This window comes from Cherax quadricarinatus, chromosome 28, assembly GCF_038502225.1.
Source record: "Cherax quadricarinatus isolate ZL_2023a chromosome 28, ASM3850222v1, whole genome shotgun sequence".
Lineage (NCBI taxonomy): Eukaryota > Metazoa > Arthropoda > Malacostraca > Decapoda > Parastacidae > Cherax > Cherax quadricarinatus.
This window is the reverse complement of record NC_091319.1, coordinates 39,927,237-39,951,851: the sequence shown is the minus strand read 5'-3', so window position 1 is coordinate 39,951,851 and position 24,615 is coordinate 39,927,237. Positions and strand designations below refer to the sequence as shown.

The following is a 24,615-nucleotide window of genomic DNA, read 5'->3' as shown; positions in this document are numbered from 1 at the left end:
GGGGTGGCCCGTGTTAGTACTCAGGTGTGTGGGGTGGCCCGTGTTAGTACTAAGGTGTGTGGGATGGCCCGTGTTAGTACTCAGGTGTGTGGGGTGGCCCGTGTTAGTACTCAGGTGTGTGGGGTGGCCCGTGTTAGTACTCAGGTGTGTGGGGTGGCCCGTGTTAGTACTCAGGTGTGTGGTGTGGTCCGTGTTAATACTCAGGTGTGTGGGGTGGCCCGTGTTAGTACTCAGGTGTGTGGGGTGGTCCGTGTTAGTACTCAGGTGTGTGGGGTGGCCCGTGTTAGTACTCAGGTGTGTGGGGTGGTCCGTGTTAGTACTCAGGTGTGAGGGGTGGCCCGTGTTAGTAATCAGGTGTGTGGGGTGGACCATGTTAGTACTCAGGTGTGTGGGGTGGCCCGTGTTAGTACTCAGGTGTGTGGGGTGGCCCGTGTTAGTACTCAGGTGTGTGGGGTGGCCCGTGTTAGTACTCAGGTGTGTGGGGTGGCCCGTGTTAGTACTCAGGTGTGTGGGGTGGCCCGTGTTAGTACTCAGGTGTGTGGGGTGGCCCGTGTTAGTACTCAGGTGTGTGGGGTGGCCCGTGGTAGTATTCAGGTGTGTAGGGTGGCCCGTGTTAGTACTCAGGTGTGTGGGGTGATCCGTGTTAGTACTCAGGTGTGTGGGGTGGCCCGTGTTAGTACTCAGGTGTGTGAGGTGATCCGTGTTAGTACTCAGGTGTGTGAGGTGATCCGTGTTAGTACTCAGGTGTGTGGGGTGGCCCGTGTTAGTACTCAGGTGTGTGGGGTGGCCCGTGTTAGTACTCAGGTGTGTGGGGTGACCCGTGTTAGTTCTCAGGTGTGTGGGGTGGCCCGTGTTAGTTCTCAGGTGTGTGGGGTGGCCCGTGTTAGTACTCAGGTGTGTGGGGTGGCCCGTGTTAGTACTCAGGTGTGTGGGGTGGCCCGTGTTAGTACTCAGGTGTGTGGGGTGGCCCGTGTTAGTATTCAGGTGTGTGGGGTGGCCCGTGTTAGTACTCAGGTGTGTGGGGTGGCCCGTGTTAGTACTCAGGTGTGTGGGGTGGCCCGTGTTAGTACTCAGGTGTGTGGGGTGGTCCGTGTTAGTACTCAGGTGTGTGGGGTGGCCCGTGTTAGTACTCAGGTGTGTGGGGTGGCCCGTGTTAGTACTCAGGTGTGTGGGGTGGCCCGTGTTAGTAATCAGGTGTGTGGGGTTGTCCGTGTTAGTACTCAGGTGTGTGGGGTGGTCCGTGTTAGTACTCAGGTGTGTGGGGTGGCCCGTGTTAGTACTCAGGTGTGTGGGGTGGCCCGTGTTAGTAATCAGGTGTGTGGGGTTGTCCGTGTTAGTACTCAGGTGTGTGGGGTGGTCCGTGTTAGTACTTAGGTGTGTGGGGTGGCCCGTGTTTGTACTCAGGTGTGTGGAGTGGCCCGTGTTAGTACTTAGGTGTGTGGGGTGGTCCGTGTTAGTACTCAGGTGTGTGGGGTGGTCCGTGTTAGTACTTAGGTGTGTGGGGTTGTCCGTGTTAGTACTCAGGTGTGTGGGGTGGTCCGTGTTAGTACTCAGGTGTGTGGGGTGGCCCGTGTTAGTACTCAGGTGTGTGGGGTGGCCCGTGTTAGTACTTAGGTGTGTGGGGTGGTCCGTGTTAGTACTCAGGTGTGTGGGGTGGTCCGTGTTAGTACTTAGGTGTCTGGGGTGGTCCGTGTTAGTACTCATGTGTGTGGGGTGGCCCGTGTTAGTACTCAGGTGTGTGGGGTGGCCCGTGTTAGTACTTAGGTGTGTGGGGTGGTCCGTGTTAGTACTCAGGTGTGTGGGGAGGTCCGTGTTAGTACTTAGGTGTGTGGGGTGGTCTGTGTTAGTACTCAGGTGTGTGGGGTGGTCCGTGTTAGTACTCAGGTGTGTGGGGTGGCCCGTGTTAGTACTCAGGTGTGTGGGGTGGCCCGTGTTAGTACTTAGGTGTGTGGGGTGGTCCGTGTTAGTACTCAGGTGTGTGGGGTGGTCCGTGTTAGTACTTAGGTGTGTGGGGTGGTCCGTGTTAGTACTCTGGTGTGTGGGGTGGTCCGTGTTAGTACTCAGGAGTGTGGGGTGGCCCGTGTTAGTACTCAGATGTGTGGGGTGGCCCGTGTTAGTACTTAGGTGTGTGGGGTGGTCCGTGTTAGTACTCAGATGTGTGGGGTGGTCCGTGTTAGTATTCAGGTGTGTGGGGTGGTCCGCGTTAGTACTCAGGTGTGTGGGGTGGCCCGTGTTAGTACTCAGGTGTGTGGGGTGGCCCGTGTTAGTACTCAGGTGTGTGGGGTGGTCCGTGTTTGTACTTAGGTGTGTGGGGTGGTCCGTGTTAGTACTCAGGTGTGTAGGGTGGCCCGTGTTAGTACTCAGGTGTGTGAGGTGGCCCGTGTTAGTACTCAGGTGTGAGAGGTGGCCCGTGTTAGTACTCAGGTGTGTGGTGTGGTCCGTGTTAGTACTCAGGTGTGTGGGGTGGTCCGTGTTAGTACTCAGGTGTGTGGGGTGGTCCGTGTTTGTACTTAGGTGTGTGGGGTGGTCCGTGTTAGTACTCAGGTGTGTGGGGTGGCCCGTGTTAGTACTCAGGTGTGTGAGGTGGCCCGTGTTAGTACTCAGGTGTGTGGGGTGGCCCGTGTTAGTACTCAGATGTGTGGGGTGGTCCGTGTTAGTACTCAGGTGTGTGGGGTGGTCCGTGTTAGTACTCAGGTGTGTGGGGTTGCCCGTGTTAGTACTCAGGTGTGTGGGGTGGTCCGTGTTAGTACTTAGGTGTGTGAGGTGGTCCGTGTTAGTACTCAGGTGTGTGGGGTGGTCCGTGTTAGTACTCAGGTGTGTGGGGTTGTCCGTGTTAGTACTCAGGTGTGTGGGGTTGTCCGTGTTAGTACTCAGGTGTGTGGGGTGGTCCGTGTTAGTACTCAGGTGTGTGAGGTGATCCGTGTTAGTACTCAGGTGTATTTCGTGGTCCGTGTTAGTACTCAGGTGTGTGGGGTGGCCCGTGTTAGTACTCAGGTGTGTGGGGTGGCCCGTGTTAGTACTCAGGTGTGTGGGGTGGTCCGTGTTAGTACTCAGGTGTGTGGGGTGGCCCGTGTTAGTACTCAGGTGTGTGGGGTGGCCCGTGTTAGTACTCAGGTGTGTGGGGTGGCCCGTGTTAGTACTCAGGTGTGTAGGGTTGCCCGTGTTAGTACTCAGGTGTGTGGGGTGGCCCGTGTTAGTACTCAGGTGTGTTGGGTGGTCCGTGTTAGTACTCAGGTGTGTGAGGTGGTCCGTGTTAGTACTCAGGTGTGTAAGGTGGCCCGTGTTAGTACTCAGGTGTGTTGGGTGGTCCGTGTTAGTACTCAAGTGTGTGGGGTGGCCCGTGTTAGTATTCAGGTGTGTGGGGTGGTCCGTGTTAGTACTCATGTGTGTGGGGTGGTCCGTGTTAGTAATCAGGTGTGTGGGGTGGCCCGTGTTAGTACTCAGGTGTGTGAGGTGGCCCGTGTTAGTACTCAGGTGTGAGAGGTGGCCCGTGTTAGTACTCAGGTGTGTGGGGTGGCCCGTGTTCGTACTCAGGTGTGTGGGGAGGCCCGTGTTAGTACTCATGTGTGTGGGGTGGTCCGTGTTAGTACTCAGGTGTGTGGGGTGGTCCGTGTTAGTACTCAGGTGTGTGGGGTGGCCCGTGTTAGTACTCAGGTGTGTGGGGTGGTCCGTGTTAGTACTTAGGTGTGTGAGGTGGTCCGTGTTAGTACTCAGGTGTGTGAGGTGGTCCGTGTTAGTACTCAGGTGTGTGAGGTGGTCCGTGTTAGTACTCAGGTGTGTGTGGTTGTCCGTGTTAGTACTCAGGTGTGTGGGGTGGTCCGTGTTAGTACTCAGGTGTGTGAGGTGATCCGTGTTAGTACTCAGGTGTGTTTCGTGGTCCGTGTTAGTACTCAGGTGTGTGGGGTGGCCCGTGTTAGTACTCAGGTGTGTGGGGTGGCCCGTGTTAGTACTCAGGTGTGTGGGGTGGTCCGTGTTAGTACTCAGGTGTGTGGGGTGGCCCGTGTTAGTACTCAGGTGTGTGGGGTGGCCCGTGTTAGTACTCAGGTGTGTGGGGTGGCCCGTGTTAGTACTCAGGTGTGTGGGGTGGCCCGTGTTAGTACTCAGGGGTGTGGGGTGGCCCGTGTTAGTACTCAGGTGTGTGGGGTGGTCCGTGTTAGTATTCAGGTGTGTGAGGTGGTCCGTGTAAGTACTCAGGTGTGTGAGGTGGCCCGTGTTAGTACTCAGGTGTGTTGGGTGGTCCGTGTTAATACTCAGGTGTGTGGGGTGGCCCGTGTTAGTACTCAGGTGTGTGGGGTGGCCCGTGTTAGTACTCAGGTGTGTGGGGTGGTCCGTGTTAGTACTCAGGTGTGTGGGGTGGCCCGTGTTAGTACTCAGGTGTGTGGGGTGGTCCGTGTTAGTACTCAGGTGTGTGGGGTGGCCCGTGTTAGTACTCAGGTGTGTGGGGTGGTCCGTGTTAGTACTTAGGTGTGTGAGGTGGTCCGTGTTAGTACTCAGGTGTGTGAGGTGGTCCGTGTTAGTACTCAGGTGTGTGAGGTGGTCCGTGTTAGTACTCAGGTGTGTGTGGTTGTCCGTGTTAGTACTCAGGTGTGTGGGGTGGTCCGTGTTAGTACTCAGGTGTGTGAGGTGATCCGTGTTAGTACTCAGGTGTATTTCGTGGTCCGTGTTAGTACTCAGGTGTGTGGGTTGGCCCGTGTTAGTTCTCAGGTGTGTGGGGTGGCCCATGTTAGTACTCAGGTGTGTGGGGTGGTCCGTGTTAGTACTCAGGTGTGTGGGGTGGCCCGTGTTAGTACTCAGGTGTGTGGGGTGGCCCGTGTTAGTACTCAGGTGTGTGGGGTGGCCCGTGTTAGTACTCAGGTGTGTGGGGTGGCCCGTGTTAGTACTCAGGGGTGTGGGGTGGCCCGTGTTAGTACTCAGGTGTGTGGGGTGGTCCGTGTTAGTACTCAGGTGTGTGAGGTGGCCCGAGTTAGTACTCAGGTGTGTGGGGTGGCCCGTGTTAGTACTCAGGTGTGTGGGGTGGTCCGTGTTAGTACTCAGGTGTGTGGGGTGGCCCGTGTTAGTACTCAGGGGTGTGGGGTGGCCCGTGTTAGTACTCAGGTGTGTGGGGTGGTCCGTGTTAGTACTCAGGTGTGTGGGGTGGCCCGTGTTAGTACTCAGGTGTGTGGGGTGGCCCGTGTTAGTACTCAGGGGTGTGGGGTGGCCCGTGTTAGTACTCAGGTGTGTGGGGTGGCCCGTGTTAGTACTCAGGTGTGTGGGGTGGCCCGTGTTAGTACTCAGGTGTGTGAGGTGGCCCGTGTTAGTACTCAGGTGTGTTGGGTGGTCCGTGTTAGTACTCAGGTGTGTGGGGTGGCCCGTGTTAGTACTCAGGTGTGTGGGGTGGCCCGTGTTAGTACTCAGGTGTGTGGGGTGGTCCGTGTTAGTACTCAGGTGTGTGGGGTGGCCCGTGTTAGTACTCAGGTTTGTGGGGTGGCCCGTGTGAGTACTCAGGTGTGTGGGTTGGCCCGTGTTAGTACTAAGGTGTGTGGGGTGGCCCGTGATAGTACTCAGGTGTGTGGGGTGGCCCGTGTTAGTACTCAGGTGTGTGGAGTGGTCCGTGTTAGTACTCAGGTGTGTGAGGTGATCCGTGTTAGTACTCAGGTGTGTGGGGTTGTCCGTGTTAGTACTCAGGTGTGTGAGGTGATCCGTGTTAGTACTCAGATGTGTAAGGTGATCCGTGTTAGTACTCAGGTGTGTGAGGTGGTCCGTGTTAGTACTCAGGTGTGTGAGGTGGTCCGTGTTAGTACTCAGGTGTGTGGGGTGGTCCGTGTTAGTGTTCAGGTGTGTGATGTGATCCGTGTTAGTACTCAGGTGTGTGATGTGATCCGTGTTAGTACTCAGGTGTGTGATGTGATCCGTGTTAGTACTCAGGTTTGTGGGGTGGTCCGTGTTAGTACTCAGGTGTGTGAGATGATCCGTGTTAGTACTCAGGTGTGTGATGTGATCCGTGTTAGTACTCAGGTGTGTGGGGTGGTCCGTGTTAGTACTCAGGTGTGTGAGGTGATCCGTGTTAGTACTCAGGTGTGTGAGGTGATCCGTGTTAGTACTCAGGTGTGTGAGGTGGTCCGTGTTAGTACTCAGGTGTGTGAGGTGGTCCGTGTTAGTACTCAGGTGTGTGGGGTGGTCCGTGTTAGTATTCAGGTGTGTGAGGTGATCCGTGTTAGTACTCAGGTGTGTGATGTGATCCGTGTTAGTACTCAGGTGTGTGATGTGATCCGTGTTAGTACTCAGGTGTGTGGGGTGGTCCGTGTTAGTACTCAGGTGTGTGAGATGATCCGTGTTAGTACTCAGGTGTGTGATGTGATCCGTGTTAGTACTCAGGTGTGTGGGGTGGTCCGTGTTAGTACTCAGGTGTGTGAGGTGATCCGTGTTAGTACTCAGGTGTGTGAGGTGATCCGTGTTAGTACTCAGGTGTGTGGGGTGATCCGTGTTAGTACTCAGGTGTGTGAGGTGATCCGTGTTAGTACTCATGTGTGTGAGGTGGTCCGTGATAGTACTCAGGTGTGTGAGGTGATCCGTGTTAGTACTCATGTGTGTGAGGTGATCCGTGTTAGTCCTCAGGTGTGTGGGGTCGTCCGTGTTAGTACTCATGTGTGTGAGGTGATCCGTGTTAGTACTCATGTGTGTGAGGTGGTCCGTGTTAGTACTCAGGTGTGTGAGGTGATCCGTGTTAGTACTCAGGTGTGTGAGGTGATCCGTGTTAGTACTCATGTGTGTGAGGTGATCCGTGTTAGTACTCAGGTGTGTGAGGTGATTCGTGTTAGTACTCATGTGTGTGGGGTGGTCCGTTTTAGTACTCAGGTGTGTGAGGTGATCCGTGTTAGTACTCAGGTGTGTGGGGTGGTCCGTGTTAGTACTCAGGTGTGTGAGGTAATCCGTGTTAGTACTCAGGTGTGTGAGGTGATCCGTGTTAGTACTCAGGTGTGTGAGGTGATCCGTGTTAGTACTCAGGTGTGTGGGGTGGTCCGTGTTAGTACTCAGGTGTGTGAGGTGGTCCGTGTTAGTACTCAGGTGTGTGAGGTGGCCCGTGTTAGTACTCAGGTGTGTTGGGTGGTCCGTGTTAGTAATCAGGGGTGTGGGGTGGCCCGTGTTAGTACTCAGGTGTGCGGGGTGGCCCGTGTTAGTACTCAGATGTGTGGGGTGGTCCGTGTTAGTACTCAGGTGTGTGGGGTGGCCCGTGTTAGTACTCAGGTGTGTGGGGTGGCCCGTGTTAGTACTCAGGTGTGTGGGGTGGCCCGTGTTAGTACTCAGCTGTGTGGGGTGGCCCGTGATAGTGCTGAGGTGTGTGGGGTGGCCCGTGTTAGTACTCAGGTGTGTGTTGTGGTCCGTGTTAGTACTCAGGTGTGTGAGGTGATCCGTGTTAGTACTCAGGTGTGTGGGGTTGTCCGTGTTAGTACTCAGGTGTGTGAGGTGATCCGTGTTAGTACTCAGGTGTGTGAGGTGATCCGTGTTAGTACTCAGGTGTGTGATGTGGTCCGTGTTAGTACTCAGGTGTGTGAGGTGGTCCGTGTTAGTACTCAGGTGTGTGGGGTGGTCCGTGTTAGTATTCAGGTGTGTGAGGTGATCCGTGTTAGTACTCAGGTGTGTGATGTGATCCGTGTTAGTACTCAGGTGTGTGATGTGATCCGTGTTAGTACTCAGGTGTGTGGGGTGGTCCGTGTTAGTACTCAGGTGTGTGAGATGATCCGCGTTAGTACTCAGGTGTGTGATGTGATCCGTGTTAGTACTCAGGAGTGTGGGGTGGTCCGTGTTAGTACTCAGGTGTGTGAGATGATCCGTGATAATACTCAGCTGTGTGATGTGATCCGTGTTAGTACTCAGGTGTGTGAGGTGATCCGTGTTAGTACTCAGGTGTGTGAGGTGATCCGTGTTAGTACTCAGGTGTGTGAGGTGGTCCGTGTTAGTACTGAGGTGTGTGAGGTGATCCGTGTTAGTACTCAGGTGTGTGAGGTGGTCCGTGTTAGTACTCATGTGTGTGAGGTGGTCCGTGTTAGTACTCAGGTGTGTGAGGTGATCCCTGTTAGTACTTAGGTGTGTGAGGTGATCCGTGTTAGTACTCAGGTGTGTGGGGTGGTCCGTGTTAGTACTCAGGTGTGTGAGGTGATCCGTGTTAGTACTCAGGTGTGTGAGGTGATCCGTGTTAGTACTCATGTGTGTGAGGTGGTCCGTGTTAGTACTCATGTGTGTGAGGTGATCCGTGTTAGTACTCAGGTGTGTGAGGTGATCCGTGTTAGTACTCAGGTGTGTGAGGTGATCCGTGTTAGTACTCATGTGTGTGAGGTGATCCGTGTTAGTACTCAGGTGTGTGAGGTGATCCGTGTTAGTACTCAGGTGTGTGGGGTGGTGCGTGTTAGTACTCAGGTGTGTTGGGTGATCCGTGTTAGTACTCAGGTGTGTGAGGTGATCCGTGTTAGTACTCAGGTGTGTGAGGTGATCAGTGTTAGTACTCAGGTGTGTGGGGTGGTCCGTGTTAGTACTCAGGTGTGTGAGGTGATCCGTGTTAGTACTCAGGTGTGTGAGGTGATCCGTGTTAGTACTCAGGTGTGTGAGGTGATCCGTGTTAGTACTCAGGTGTGTGAGGTGATTCGTGTTAGTACTCAGGTGTGTGGGGTAGTCCGTGTTAGTACTCAGGTGTGTGAGGTGATCCGTGTTAGTACTAAGGTGTGTGAGGTGATCCGTGTTAGTACTCAGGTGTGTGAGGTGATCCGTGTTAGTACTCATGTGTGTGAGGTGATCCGTGTTAGTACTCAGGTGTGTGAGGTGATCCGTGTTAGTACTCAGGTGTGTGGGGTGGTCCGTGTTAGTACTCAGGTGTGTGGGGTGATCCGTGTTAGTACTCAGGTGTGTGAGATGATCCGTGTTAGTACTCAGGTGTGTGGGGTGGTCCGTGTTAGTACTCAGGTGTGTGAGGTGATCCGTGTTAGTACTCAGGTGTGTGAGGTGATCCGTGTTAGTAGTCAGGTGTGTGAGGTGATCCGTGTTAGTACTCAGGTGTGTGGGGTGGTCCGTGTTAGTACTCAGGTGTGTGAGGTGATCCGTGTTAGTACTCAGGTGTGTGAGGTGATCCGTGTTAGTACTCAGGTGTTTAAGGTGATCCGTGTTAGTACTCAGGTGTGTGAGGTGATTCGTGTTAGTACTCAGGTGTGTGAGGTGATCCTTGTTAGTACTCAGGTGTGTGGGTTTGCGTGCAGCCAGCAGCTTCAGCCTGGTTGATCAGGCTCTGATCCACCAGGAGGCCTGGTCACAGACCGGGCCGCGGGGGCGTTGACCCCTGGAACTCTCTCCAGGTAAACTCCAGGTGTGTGGGGTGGTGTTAGCACTCAGGTGTGTGAGGTGATCCCTGTTAGTACTCAGGTGTGTGGGGTGATCCGTGTTAGTACTCAGGTGTGTGAGGTGATCCTTCTTAGTACTCAGGTGTGTGAGGTGATCCGTGTTAGTACTCAGGTGTGTGAGGTGATCCGTGTTAGTACTCAGGTGTGTGAGGTGATGCGTGTTAGTACTCAGGTGTGTGAGGTGATTCTTGTTAGTACTCAGGTGTGTGGGTGGTCCGGGTTAGTACTCAGGTGTGTGAGGTGATCCGTGTTAGTACTCAGGTGTGTGGGGTGATCCGTGTTAGTACTCATGTGTGTGAGGAGATCCGTGTTAGTACTCAGGTGTGTGAGGTGGTCCGTGTTAGTACTCAGGTGTGTGAGGTGATCCATGTTAGTACTCAGGTGTGTGGGGTGATCCGTGTTAGTACTCAGGTGTACTCACCTAGTTGAGGTTGCGGGGGTCGAGTCCGAGCTCCTGGCCCCGCCTCTTCACTGATCGCTACTAGGTCACTCTCCCCGAGCCGTGAGCTTTATCATACCTCTGCTTAAAGCTATGTATGGATCCTGCCTCCACTACATCGCTTCCCAAACTATTCCACTTACTGACTACTCTGTGGCTGAAGAAATACTTCCTAACATCCCTGTGATTCATCTGTGTCTTTAGCTTCCAACTGTGTCCCCTTGTTGCTGTGTCCAAACTCTGGAACATCCTGTCTTTGTCCACCTTGTCAATTCCCCTCAGTATTTTGTATGTCGTTATCATGTCCCCCCTATCTCTCCTGTCCTCCAGTGTCGTCAGGTTGATTTCCCTTAACCTCTCCTCGTAGGACATACCTCTTAGCTCTGGGACTAGTCTTGTTGCAAACCATTGCACTTTCTCTAGTTTCTTTACGTGCTTGGCTAGGTGTGGGTTCCAAACTGGTGCCGCATACTCCAATATGGGCCTAACGTATACGGTGTACAGGGTCCTGAACGATTCCTTATTAAGATGTCGGAATGCTGTTCTGAGGTTTGCTAGGCGCCCATATGCTGCAGCAGTTATTTGGTTGATGTGCGCTTCAGGAGATGTGCCTGGTGTTATACTCACCCCAAGATCTTTTTCCTTGAGTGAGGTTTGTAGTCTCTGACCCCCTAGACTGTACTCCGTCTGCGGCCTTCTTTGCCCTTCCCCAATCTTCATGACTTTGCACTTGGTGGGATTGAACTCCAGGAGCCAATTGCTGGACCAGGTCTGCAGCCTGTCCAGATCCCTTTGTAGTTCTGCCTGGTCTTCGATCGAGTGTATTCTTCTCATCAACTTCACGTCATCTGCAAACAGGGACACCTCAGAGTCTATTCCTTCCGTCATGTCGTTCACAAATACCAGAAACAGCACTGGTCCTAGGACTGACCCCTGCGGGACCCCGCTGGTCACAGGTGCCCACTCTGACACCTCGCCACGTACCATGACTCGCTGCTGTCTTCCTGACAAGTATTCCCTGATCCATTGTAGTGCCTTCCCTGTTATCCCTGCTTGGTCCTCCAGTTTTTGCACCAATCTCTTGTGGGGAACTGTGTCAAACGCCTTCTTGCAGTCCAAGAAAATGCAATCCACCCACCCCTCTCTCTCTTGTCTTACTGCTGTCACCATGTCATAGAACTCCAGTAGGTTTGTGACACAGGATTTCCCGTCCCTGAAACCATGCTGGCTGCTGTTGATGAGATCATTCCTTTCTAGGTGTTCCACCACTCTTCTCCTGATAATCTTCTCCATGATTTTGCATACTATACATGTCAGTGACACTGGTCTGTAGTTTAACGCTTCATGTCTGTCTCCTTTTTTAAAGATTGGGACCACATTTGCTGTCTTCCATGCCTCAGGCAATCTCCCTGTTTCGATAGATGTATTGAATATTGTTGTTAAGGGTACACATAGCGCCTCTGCTCCCTCTCTCAATACCCATGGGGAGATGTTATCTGGCCCCATTGCCTTTGAGGTATCTAGCTCACTCAGAAGCCTCTTCACTTCTTCCTCGGTTGTGTGCACTGTGTCCAGCACTTGGTGGTGTGCCCCACCTCTCCGTCTTTCTGGAGTCCCTTCTGTCTCCTCTGTGAACACTTCTTTGAATCTCTTGTTGAGTTCTTCACATACTTCACGGTCATTTCCTGTTGTCTCTCCTCCTTCCTTCCTTAGCCTGATTACCTGGTCCTTGACTGTTGTTTTCCTCCTGATGTGGCTGTACAACAGTTTCGGGTCAGATTTGGCTTTCGCTGCTATGTCATTTTCATATTGTCTTTGGGCCTCCCTTCTTATCTGTGCATATTCGTTTCTGGCTCTACGACTGTTCTCCTTATTCTCCTGGGTCCTTTGCCTTCTATATTTCTTCCATTCCCTAGCACACTTGGTTTTTGCCTCCCTGCACCTTTGGGTAAACCATGGGCTCATCCTGGCTTTTTCATTACTCCTGTTACCCTTGGGTACAAACCTCTCCTCAGCCTCCTTGCATTTTGTTGCTACATATTCCATCATCTCATTAACTGGCTTCCCTGCCAGTTCTCTGTCCCACTGAACCCCGTTCAGGTAGTTCCTCATTCCTGTGTAGTCCCCTTTCTTGTAGTTTGGCTTCATTCGTCCTGGCCTTCCTGCTTCTCCCTCCACTTGTAGCTCTACTGTGTATTCGAAGCTTAAAACCACATGGTCACTGGCCCCAAGGGGTCTTTCATATGTGATGTCCTCGATATCTGCACTACTGAAGGTGAATACTAAGTCCAGCCTTGCTGGTTCATCCTCTCCTCTCTCTCTTGTAGTGTCCCTTACGTGTTGGTACATGAAGTTCTCCAGTACCACCTCCATCATCTTAGCCCTCCATGTATCTTGGCCCCCATGTGGGTCCAAGTTCTCCCAATCGATCTCCTTGTGGTTAAAGTCCCCCATGATCAGGAGCTTTGCACTGCATGCATGAGCTCTTCTGGCCGCTCTAGCCAGTGTGTCAACCATCGCTCTATTGCTCTCGTCGTACTCTTGCCTTGGCCTCCTGCTGTTCTGTGGTGGGTTATACATCACTGCTATTACCACCTTGGGACCTCCAGAGTGAAGTGTTCCCACTATGTAATCACTTTCTTCTCCGCTATCTCCTCTCTCCAGCTCATCAAAATTCCAGCGATTTTTGATCAGCAACGCCACTCCTCCACCCCCCCTGTTCCCTCTGTCTTTCCTCAGGATTTGGTATCCCGTTGGAAAGATGGCATCTGTTATCATACCTGTAAGCTTGGTTTCTGTAAGAGCTATGATGTCCGGTGATGCTTCTTTGACTCTTTCGTGCCACTCCTCCCACTTATTTGTTATTCCATCAGCGTTTGTGTACCATACCTTCAGTTTCCTTTCCAACACTGTGGTTTGGGGGGCCTGTGGGGGTGGGAGACCTGGTGGCATACTGTGGGATTCTATAGCTCGATGTTGGGTGGAGGCTGTGGGTATGGATTGTAGTGTGTGTTGGAATGGTGTGATAGGTTGTATGGTTCTGAGAGTAGTTGTGTGTGTGCTTGCCCTTGCTGTTCTGTCCTGCTCTGACTGACCTCTGCTGATTCCCTCCTTGACTCTTTTCCTAGCTCCTTTCGTTTTTTTGTCCTCTCCCTCAGCTGCTGTCGTTCTGATTTTGTTCTGTCTCTGTCTAGGAACACCCTCTTGTACTCTTCCGAGTATTTCAATCGTGGTTTCTCTTGGAGGATCCTGTTCCGCACTGTTTCCGTCCTGAGAATCAGCTTGATTGGTCGGTTTCTCCCCTTCGAGTACCCCCCTATTCTCTGAAAATTTACAATCTCGTCCAGAGAATAGGGGGGTACTCGAAGGGGAGAAACCGACCAATCAAGCTGATTCTCAGGACGGAAACAGTGCGGTGTGAGGTGATCCGTGTTAGTACTCAGGTGAGTGAGGTGATCCGTATTAGTACTCAGGTGTGTGAGGTGATCCGTATTAGTACTCAGGTGTGTGAGGTGGTTCGTGTTAAAACTCATGTGTACTCACCTAATTGTACTCACCTAATTGTGGTTGCAGGGGTCGAGACTCAGCTCCTGGCCCCGCCTCTTCACTGATCGCTACTGGGTCCTCTCTCTCTCTCTGCTTCCTGAGCTTTGTCATACCTCTTCTTAAAACTATGTATGGTTCCTGCCTCCACTACTTCACTTGCTAGGCTATTCCACTTGCTGACGACTCTATGACTGAAGAAATACTTCCTAACGTCCCTGTGACTCGTCTGAGTCTTCAGCTTCCAGTTGTGACCCCTTGTCCCTGTGTCCCCTTTCTGGAACATCCTATCTCTGTCCACCTTGTCTATTCCCCGCAGTATCTTGTATGTCGTTATCATGTCTCCCCTGAACCTTCTGTCCTCCAGTGTCGTCAGTCCGATTTCCCTTAACCTTTCCTCGTACGACATTCCCTTGAGCTCTGGGACTAGCCTTGTTGCAAACCTTTGCACTTTCTCTAACTTCTTGACGTGCTTGACCAGGTGTGGGTTCCAGACTGGTGTTGCATACTCCAGTATGGGCCTAACATACACAGTGTACAGTGTCTTGAACGATTCCTTATTAAGGTATCGGAACGCTATTCTCAGGTTTGCCAGGTGCCCGTATGCTGCAGCGACTATTTGGTTGATGTGTGCCTCCGGTGATGTGCTCGGTGTTATGGTCACCCCAAGGTCTTTCTCCCTGGGTGAGGTCTGTAGTCTTTGTCCACCTAGCCTATACTCTGTCTGCGGTCTTCTTTGCCCCTCCCCAATCTTCATGACTTTGCATTTGGCAGGATTGAATTCGAGAAGCCAGTTACTGGACCACATGTCCAGCCTGTCCAGATCTCTTTGCAGTCCTGCCTCATGGGGATGGTCCGTGTTAGCACTCAGGTGTGTGAGGTGATCCGTGTTAGTGCTCAGGTGTGTGAGGTGATCTGTGTTAGTACTCAGGTTTGTGGGGTGATCCGTGTTAGTAGTCAGGTGTGAGGTGATCCGTGTTAGTACTCAGGTTTGTAGGGTGATGCGTGTTAGTACTCAGGTGTGTGAGGTGATCCGTGTTAGTACTCAGGTGTGTGAGGTGATCCGTGTTAGTACTCAGGTGTGTGAGGTGGTCCGTGTTAGTACTCAGGTGTGTGAGGTGATCTGTGTTAGTACTCAGATGTGTGGGGTGGTCCGTGTTAGTACTCAGGTGTGTTAGGTGGTCCGTGTTAGTACTCAGGTGTGTGAGGTGGTCCGTGTTAGTATTCAGGTGTGTGAGGTGATCTGTGTTAGTACTCAGATGTGTGGGGTGGTCCGTGTTAGTACTCAGGTGTGTGAGGTGGTCCGTGTTAGTACTCAGGTGTGTGAGGTGATCCATGTTAGTACTCATGTGTGTGAGGTGATCCGTGTTAGTACTCAGGTGTGTGGGGTGGTCCATGTTAGTATTCAGGTGTGTGAGGTGGTCCGTGTCAGTACTCAGGTGTGTGAGGTGATCCGTGTTAGTACTCAGGTGTGTGAGGTGATCCGTGTTAGCACTCAGGTGTGTGAGGTGATTCGTGTTAGTACTCAGGTGTGTGAGGTGATCCGTGTTAGTACTCAGGTGTGTGGGATGGTCCGTGTTAGTACTTAGGTGTGTGGGGTGGTCCGTGTTACTACTCAGGTGTGTGGGGTGGTCCGTGTCAGTACTCAGTTGTGTGGGGTGGTCCTTGACAGTACTCAGGTGTGTGGGGTGGTCCATGTAAGTACTCAATTCAGTCGTACCCAACGATCAGCGATAACTAAGTCCTCAATCCTTTTAACTTTCCTCTACATATATATTTACCAAAAGAAAAAGGTCGATTATTTGATCTTGTGGTTAGTTCCGGAGCCTCGATACAGATTTGTAACAAAATCACTCTAACGTGTTAATAATGTGTTTAATGCGCCTGTTGTATCAGTGAATTGATGGTCTGTTGAGGCTTCAGCAGTGTCACGTTGATACTTGGCTGAAAAGTCTCAATATTACGTTAGACAAGATTGGTCAAGGAACAGGACAAGGGTTTCCTGACGCGCATCTTGGTCAAATGATGGCCCGCTTCTGGAGCTTCTGGTCATTTGACCGAGTCTTTCCACTAACCTACCTTTCCACCCACTGAAAAAAAGTTAGTTTAATTAAACAAGGATTATTTAATTCAAAGCATATTAGTGGTTTATTGAATTCGGCATTAATTGTTACTGTAGTTTTCATTAATTAGTAGGTCGCTTCTGGTTTCAGGTTTGTTGCAGACATTCTAAATGATTTGTTTGGTCACATTATTTTTTTTAAGGCCGCAGTACTGTATTTTTCAGGTCGCATTACAGGCAACATTAATAGTATAAGAACATAAGAAAGAAGGAACACTGCAGTAGGCCTACTTGCCCAGGCAAGGCAGGTCCAATTCCCCTACCGGCTTAAGCCAACGCCCAAACCTAATCATGTCAGGTCACATTCACTTAAGAAAGGAGGATGGCATCAGACCTAGTAGCACAAGCTAGTCAGGTCCAACTCACACCAACTCACACCCACTCACACCCACACAACGTCTTAGCTTCTATGACGGTATTCGGAAGTTTGCTCCAGTCATCCACAACACTGTTTCCAAACCAGCGCTTTCCTATATCCTTCCTGAATCTGAATTTTTCCAACTTAAAGTAATTGGTGCAAATCCTGTCAACGCTAGATATTTTTAACAAGCTATTTATTTCCCCTTTATTTAATTCTGTTTTCCATTTATACACCTCAGGCATATTCCCCCTAGTTCTGCGCCTTTTTAGAGAGTACAGATTAATGGCCCTCAGTCTGTCCTCATAGGGAAGATTTCTGGTACATGGGATCAACTTTGTCATCCTCCTTTGTAAGTTTTCCAGAGCATTTATATCCATTCTGTAATACGGTGACCAAAACCGTGCAGCATAATCTAAATGCGGCCTAACAAAAGATGTATAGAGTTGATGAACAACATACTTCTTGATATGAAGCCAAGGATTCTGTTAACTTTATTGCGAACACTTACGCTCTGTTGTCTTGATTTCAGATTACTGCAAATCAGAACTTCTAAATCCTTTTTGTAATCAGTAATATTAAGATCTATGTTATTTAGTTTATGTGTGGCATGGTTATTATCCAATCCAACATTTAGAGCTTTGCAGTTGCCTATATTAATTAAACTGCATCTTCCACTTCTCCGACCACTGCATGAGTCCATTCAAATCATCCTGGAGTGCACTAATGTCCTCATTAGAATGAATTGGACGGCCTATTTTGGTGTCATTAGCAAATTTGATTATGTTGCTATTTATTCCCTCATCTGTGTCGTTTAAGTAAATTGTGAACAACAGGGGGCCCAAAACTGACCCTTGTGGAACACTGCTTGTGATGTGTCCCATTATGATTTCTCCCCATTTATGCAAACTCTCTGCTGCCTATTTGTCAGCTATGCCTCTACCCAGGAAAAAAATTCTCCTCCTATTTTGTGTCCTTCAAGTTTCCTCAATAGTCTCTGATGTAAAACTCTATCGAAAGCCTTACTGAAGTCTATATACAAAATATCATATTCAATTCCATGATCTACCTCCTCAAATACCTTAGTGAACAAACCATACCACGGGTGGAGTTTGAACCCGCGGTCAGAGAGTCTCAAAACTCCATACAATCGCGTTAGCCACTGGACCAGCTAGCCACAATAAGATTCGTCAAACTAGGTATATTTCTACACCATAGGAAGGTTAGTATAGGCACCACTGTGTACACAAATGCAGGTTTTTACAGACGAATCTCCCGCTAGCATAGCCGTGACGAACTCTATCTGAAGTCCCCTCAAAGCCTTCAACATGACTCACGGCTTTGACGGGACTTGAGCTAGAGTTCGTCACGGCTATGCTAGCGGGAGATTCGTCTGTAAAAACTTGCATTTGTGGACACAGTTGTGCTTATGCTAACCTTCCTATGGTGTAGAAATATACCTAGTTGGACGAATCTTATTAAGCTGCTGTTCTTAGGTTTGCTAAGCAAGTGTATGCTGCAGCAGTTATTTGGCTGATGTGCAGCTAAGGAGATCTGCCCAATGTTATACTCACCCTAAGATCCTTTTCCTTGAGTGAGGTTTGTAGTCTCCCGCCCCTTAGACTATACTCCGTCTGCGGTCTTCTTTGCCCTTCCCCAATCTTCATGACTTTGCACTTGGTGGGATTAAACTCCAGGAGCCAGTTGCTAGACCAGGTCTGCAGCCTGTCCAGATCCCTTTGTACTTCTACCTGGTCCTTGTCTGATTGAATTTTTCTTATTAACTTCACATCATCTGCGAAGAGGGACACTTCCCAATTTATTCCTGCCATCATGTCGTTCGCAAATACTAGAAACAGCACCGGTCCTAGGACTGACCCCTGTGGAACCCTGCTCGTCAGAGGCGCCCACTTTGACTCCTCGTCACTTGCCATGACTCGCTGTTGTCTTCCTGACAGGTATTCCCTGATCCATTGCAGTGTCTTCCCTGTTATCCTTACCTGGTCCTTCTGCTTGTGTACTAATCTCTTGTGTGGAACTGTGTCAAGAGCCTTCTTACAGTCCAAGAAAACTCAATGTACCCACCCCTCTCTCTCTTGTCGTACTGCTGTCACCCTGTCATAGAACTCCAGTTATTTTGTGACACAGGATTTCCCGCCCCTGAAACTGTGCTGGCTGTTGCTGGAAATAAATGGTATAAAATACCGACACAATTTAAATATAAACACTTAAGCAGTATAACGTGATCCTTTATTGACAGCGTTTCGCTCATACAGTGGGCTTTATCAGGTGAAGAATGCCGCATGTGACAATCTTCCGAGTAGGGTGACAAAGTCTAAAACCTTGGGTACCTTTTAAAAAAGATTGGATAAGTATATGAGTAGACCTTCTGCAGTGTTCCTCGATTCTTATGTTCTTATGTGGGATAGCGATGAAGAAGTTTCTTGGCAAGTGGTTCAGCTATGTTATAGAAGCCGTTGTCTTGGTTGAAGTTGTTGGATATAGAGATAAGTGATGATTCCAGGATTCTTCGGTACTGAGTGTTGCTTCTCTGGCGATAAGTCTTGAGTTTCTGTAGTTGATTAAATGGTTGTGTGAATTTCGGTGTTGAACACGCATTCCTTGGATCGTCAGATCTGCCTGCGTACTGGTGTTCTGAAATACGTGTTTGGAGGTCTTTGGATGTTTCTCCGATGTATAATTTGCTGCAGTCATTACAAGGGATTATGTATACCCCTGCAGAGGATTGAAGCTTGTCCTGTCTATTACTGGTAATGTCCTTGATGGTCGTGGTTGTGGAGGTAGATACCTGGAATGAGGATTTGGAAAAGATGTTGGAAAAGAGTTTTGCAATGAATTTGGTGGGGACGACTATGTATCTCTTCTCGACAGTGTCTTCTCTGGGTCTTAAAGATGCTTAATGCCCGTCGTCTGCAGTTTCTAATGAAGTGACGAGGATAGTGAAGTTTAGAATATACTTGTTCAGTATGAGAGTATTCTTCCTCATGGAACTCACTGCTGCAGATTCTGAGTGCACGCAGGAAAAAGCCTATAATTACACCACGTTTAGTTTTGGTGTCGTGGTGAGAGTAGAAGTTGAGAAGATCGTGTTGGATGGTAGGTTTTCGACAGACTTCAAAACAAAGTTCATGGTCAGCTTTGCAGAGAAGAACATCGAGGAAAGGAAGAGTGTTGTCGACTTCTTCTTCTAGAGTGAACTGGATAGAGGGCTCGACCTAGTTAAGCTTGTGTTGCGAGTTATGATGAGAATGTCGTCAACATAAAGGAGTCCGGTGACAGACGAGGGAATAATAGTGGAGAAATGCTCGGCTTCCAGATATTCCATGTACAGGTTCGCCAGGACGGCACTAAGTGGTGAACCCATGGGTAGATTTTCGAAAAAGAAACACGTAAAGCCAACACATAGTTAAACAAGATCGATGAAATCGCTGGCTAGAATAGGAAGGTCAAGGGAATCGTCAATTTTCCTGCATAAAAGATCAATGGCTTGTGTAGTAGATACTTTGGTGAATAGGGAAGTTACGTCCAGGCTAGAGAGTTTCTCGTTCCTGATGTTGATGTTGCGAATGCGATTGAGAAGATCACCTGAATGTTTGAGATGTGCTGGACTGATTGCGCCCAAGAGTTTAGAGAGGTGTTTAGCAAGAGTCCCTGAGAGTTGGTGGGGAGCACTGCCTGTTCCCGAGGATTTGAGCCTCAATGGGATACCTGGCTTATTAAGAGTTTTTGGCAGACCGTACATTCTGGCAGGTCTGGAGTTGCTGGGTATGGTGTGCAGAAGTTTCTTCCCTTGTTCTGAGTCCCTCAGAATGCGACGAGTCCTTTGAAGAAAAGTTTCAGTAAGGTTGTCCACTTGGTTAGTTGTGAGAGTTTTGTAGGTATCTGGGTCATTAAGTAGATTGAGCATTTTGTTCCTGTAATCGTCAGTGTTCATGATAACAACACCACCTCCTTTATCAGCGATGGTGACCCTGATGGTCGTGTCTTCTGCTAAAGCTTAAAGTGCAATGATGCAACGTCGAGGTATGACTGGGGAGCTGTGTGTTGAGATGGCTGCTGAGATGATGCCTTGAAGAAAACCTTTTTGGAAGTCGGAGTCATTATGTCTGTAATTTTTAGCGATGAAATTGAGGTCTTGTTTCGGTTTCGGAATTCCTGTTGCGAATTTGAGGCCTAAGCTGAGGGCTTCAGTTTCTATGGTTGACAATGGACGAGAAGAAAGATTCTGAATAATTTCAGGTCTTCTTAAACTTTTCCACTAACTATTATAGCAGAGATTTTGGAGTTTCCTAGTAAGTCTGATTTTCTGTTGAACATTAGGTGTGGTAACTTTCTGCTATAAATACTCACGTATGTTTCACCTGGGTAGATCTGTGAGTGACTTGATAAAGTCCACTATGTGGGCGAAACGTTGTCAATAATCACATACTGCTTAAGTGCTTAAATTTCCACTGGCTGTCGCAGATAAGCTCATTCCCTTCTAGGTGTTCCATCACTCTTCTCCTGATAATCTTCTCCATAACTTTGCATATCTTACATGTCGGTGACACTGGTCTGTAGTTTAATGCTTCGTGTCTGTCCCCATTTTTTAAACAAAAGTCTACATTTGTGTGTTTGTGTGTGTGTGTGTGTGTGTGTGTGTGTGTGTGTGTGTGTGTGTGTGTGTGTGTGTGTGTGTGTGCTTACCTAATTGTACTCACCTAATTGTGGTTGCAGGGGTCGAGACTCAGCTCCTGGCCCCGCTTCTTCACTGATCGCTACTGGGTCCTCTCTCTCTCTCTGCTTCCTGAGCTTTGTCATACCTCTTCTTAAAACTATGTATGGTTCCTGCCTCCACTACTTCACTTGCTAGGCTATTCCACTTACTGACAACTCTATGACTGAAGAAATACTTCCTAACGTCCCTGTGACTCGTCTGAGTCTTCAGCTTCCAGTTGTGACCCCTTGTCCCTGTGTCCCCTTTCTGGAACATCCTATCTCTGTCCACCTTGTCTATTCCCCGCAGTATCTTGTATGTCGTTATCATGTCTCCCCTGACCCTTCTGTCCTCCAGTGTCGTCAGTCCGATTTCCCTTAACCTTTCCTCGTACGACATTCCCTTGAGCTCTGGGACTAGCTTTGTTGCAAACCTTTGTACTTTCTCTAACTTCCTGACGTGCTTGACCAGGTGTGGGTTCCAGACTGGTACTGCATACTCCAGTATGGGCCTAACATACACAGTGTACAGTGTCTTGAACGATTCCTTATTAAGGCATCGGAACGCTATTCTCAGGTTTGCCAGGCGCCCGTATGCTGCAGCGGTTATTTGGTTGATGTGTGCCTCCGGTGATGTGCTCGGTGTTATGGTCACCCCAAGGTCTTTCTCCCTGAGTGAGGTCTGTAGTCTTTGTCCACCTAGCCTATACTCTATCTGCGGTCTTCTTTGCCCCTCCCCAATCTTTATGACTTTGCATTTGGCTGGAATGAATTCGAGAAGCCAGTTACTGGACCACATGTCCAGCCTGTCCAGGTCTCTTTGCAGTCCTGCCTCATCCTCGTCCGATTTAATTCTTCTCATCAACTTCCCGTCATCTGCGAACAGGGACACTTCAGAGTCTATTCCTTCCATCATGTCGTTCACGTATATCAAAAATAGCACTGGTCCTAGAACTGACCCCTGTGGGACCCCGCTCGTAACAGGCGCCCACTGTGATACCTCTTCACGTACCATGACTCGTTGCTGCCTCCCTGTCAGGTATTCCCTTATCCATTGCAGTGCCCTCCCTTTTACATGCGCCTGATCCTCCAGCTTCTGCACTAATCTCTTGTGGGGAACTGTGTCAAAGGCCTTCCTGCAGTCTAGGAAAACGCAATCTACCCACCCCTCTCTCTCGTGTCTTACTTCTGTTACCTTGTCATAAAACTCCAGGAGGTTTGTGATACAAGATTTGCCTTCCATGTGAGTGTGTGTGTGTGTGTGTTTCCTAATAAGCCGGATTGGTGAGTTAAGCTGAACTGCCATGGATATTCTTAACGATATCAATGGTATGTTTTCCCTAGGAGCCTGGGGTTTCTGATCCTGTTGGGACGAAATGGTACTGGTGGGTTGAATCCCAGTACGTGTTGAGTTTGTGATCTTCCCTGTGATCAGCAGCACTCCCCCCCTTGCTCATCAGCACTATTAATTATATAGGTGTCGATCAGGGTAGATACACCCGTATAGGTCCACATCTGGTGTATTCTCGTCAGGGTGGTAGCGGGGTACATGTTGAAGAATTGAGACACTTATGCATCATATGGGAATCTTTACTGAAGAAATGTTTCGCCACTCAGTGGCTTCATCAGTTCAATACAAAGCAGGAAGGTATAAGGGGAGGAAAAGTTTGAGGTAATCAGTCCCTTAGCCTGGAATCGATGTGTTCAGTCCATCACTCCTACAAGAGTGAAGAACTCCTTCCTACAAGAGTGAAGAACTCCTTCCTACAAGAGTGATGGACTGAACACATCGATTCCAAGCTGAGGGACAGATGACCTCAAAGTCCTCCTCTCCTTATATCTTCCTGCTTTGTATTGGACTGATGAAGCCACTGTGTGGCGAAACGTTTCTTCAGTAAATTTTCCCATATGTTGCATAAGTGTCTCAATTCTTCAACTTGTCGGATTTCAAAACCATTCTTCACAGGTTGGTACATCCAGGTGTTGGGGTTTGAATATCGAACTTCACTCTGGACTTGACACAAAAGTTTAGTGAGGCTTCTTTTGATGCTCTCGTTGACTTCCTTGTGTACAATATGTCAAATTTTGGTACCTGAACAGTTCAGACCAATAAAACCACACTACTCGACTACACTCTGCCCCAAATGCACTCGAACTCGGTGTAAACTGGGAAGCAAGGTAGATAGTCACCACAGTATAAATGGTTTGTGGGTTAAGAAGTGTGGCAATCGCAGACCTGGCAACTGTTATGAGAAATTCAAGAGTGTGAACTGCACTCACTGCTAAAAGGCAAACTGTCTCACAGGCAGAGCTTGCACCTTCTAACTTGGCTGTGGAAGCCTTTTTCATAATGTTAAAGAACTGAAGATGCACCTGGTCTCGTTGTTTGTGCTGATAGTGTGGTGTTTCTGGTATAATTTGGGTTATCCCCTTCTGCTAGATTGCATATACGTTCTGGTAGACTTTCCATCGGAGGAGGATAAGAAAACTAGTAAGGCAGTTTGAAAAGCTGTGCATATTCCCAGTCCTCCTAATCTTACTAGAAGGGTGGCTTATTCCAACTATGATTCCTTCATTAGTATAACATCGGCAGCAAACTGTAGAACATTGGCGCATTAAGAACAACAATTATCCTTAAAATGATCCTTGCAGAAGCCCACTTGCTATTCTCTTTCATTAAGATGTGTCATCCTTTACTGTTACTACCTGCTTAGTGTCATTTAGGTGCTTCTTAATCCAGTAAATCACTCTGACTTTTAACCTTGATTGTTCCTCTAATTTCTGCATTAATCTCTGGTCTCTGGTAAGGTACTTATCAAATGACTCTCTACAATCAATGAAAATGCAGTGAACTAACTCTCTCATGTCTATATTAACTCTGTGACTTTGTTGTAACATATTTGCAAGGCAGGATTTTCCATATGTAAATCCAGAGCTTTTAACAGTAAGCAAAGTTTCCTGTCTGCCATTTTTTGAAACAAAATATGCCCTTTTTCCAATTTTCTGGCGGCTGTCCTTAATGAACAGATTGGTCGAATGTCTTCACTATATGATCATATAGCTGAATTGCCTTTTCTTGCACACATGAAGATCTGTTGTCTGGTCGTATTGCCTTTAATTAAGGAAGCTGGCTCATGAAGTTGTCTGTGTTGATTCTCTGCACTCCCTCATGATCTATCCCGACTCAGGTGCCTTCTGGTTACTCCTCTACTTTCCTAGGTGAAGATTGCTTCGAATACTTTGTGAATAACTTCACATTTTTTCTGTCACTCTCCGTCAGCGTCTCCGTCAGCGTCTCCGTCAGCGTCTCCGTCAGCGTCTCCGTCAGCGTCTCCGTCAGCGTCTCCGTCAGCGTGCCTTCCTCCTCCCTCAGCCTAATCAATTATTCTTTTTCAAAGTCATCTTATTTCTTACGTGTCTGTGGAGTAACTTTGGTTCAGTTTTGGCCTTGGATGCTATGTCAATGGCAACTATTCGTACACCTTCCTTTCATATTTTTGTATACTCCTCTTTAGCCCTCCTGTTTGTTTGTTTTCTGCATTTTGAGTTGCATTCAGTTGCTTTGTAAGCTATCTTGCCTGTTTCTTAGGTCTCTTATGTTTTATTAAATCAGGGGATCCCTTTGTCGTTTTCTGTTTTTTTCTTCACGTTTAATATGAATCTCTCCTTTGCCACTAGGAACTTTGACTTTGTTACTTCCATCCTTTCTTGCTCAGTCCTGTCTTCCACTTCCTTTTCCATTTCCACATTGCTCAGAAAAATTCCTGTGTAATTATAAGTGCCCCTTCTGAAGCCTCATTTTCTCTTACTCGCTTCCTCACTATCATTCTCTGTTTCCCCTTCCATTAAGTCCTCAAAGCTTAGTATCACATGATCGCTGGCACTTATTCATTTCCTATAATATATTTGTAATTCTGAAGGCAAGCAGCGGAGGATTTTGCAAGTTATCATATCATTTCAGGATAATTAGAGTTGGCTACAAAACATTGTTCATAGGACATCTATACACGCCAAGAATTGCATGAATTTGACCTTAGTAATCGTTCACCAGCGATGAAAACGTGAAGACATG

At 48.9% G+C, this 24,615-nt stretch overlaps 1 protein-coding gene across 2 annotated transcripts in view; it reads right to left on the bottom strand.

Annotated features, from left to right (window-relative positions):
• The window catches only part of LOC128693117 (adhesion G protein-coupled receptor L3), a 305,787-nt gene that overhangs the window by 123,140 nt on the left and 158,032 nt on the right, over positions 1-24,615 (bottom strand). The gene's annotated exons all lie outside the window — the stretch shown is intronic.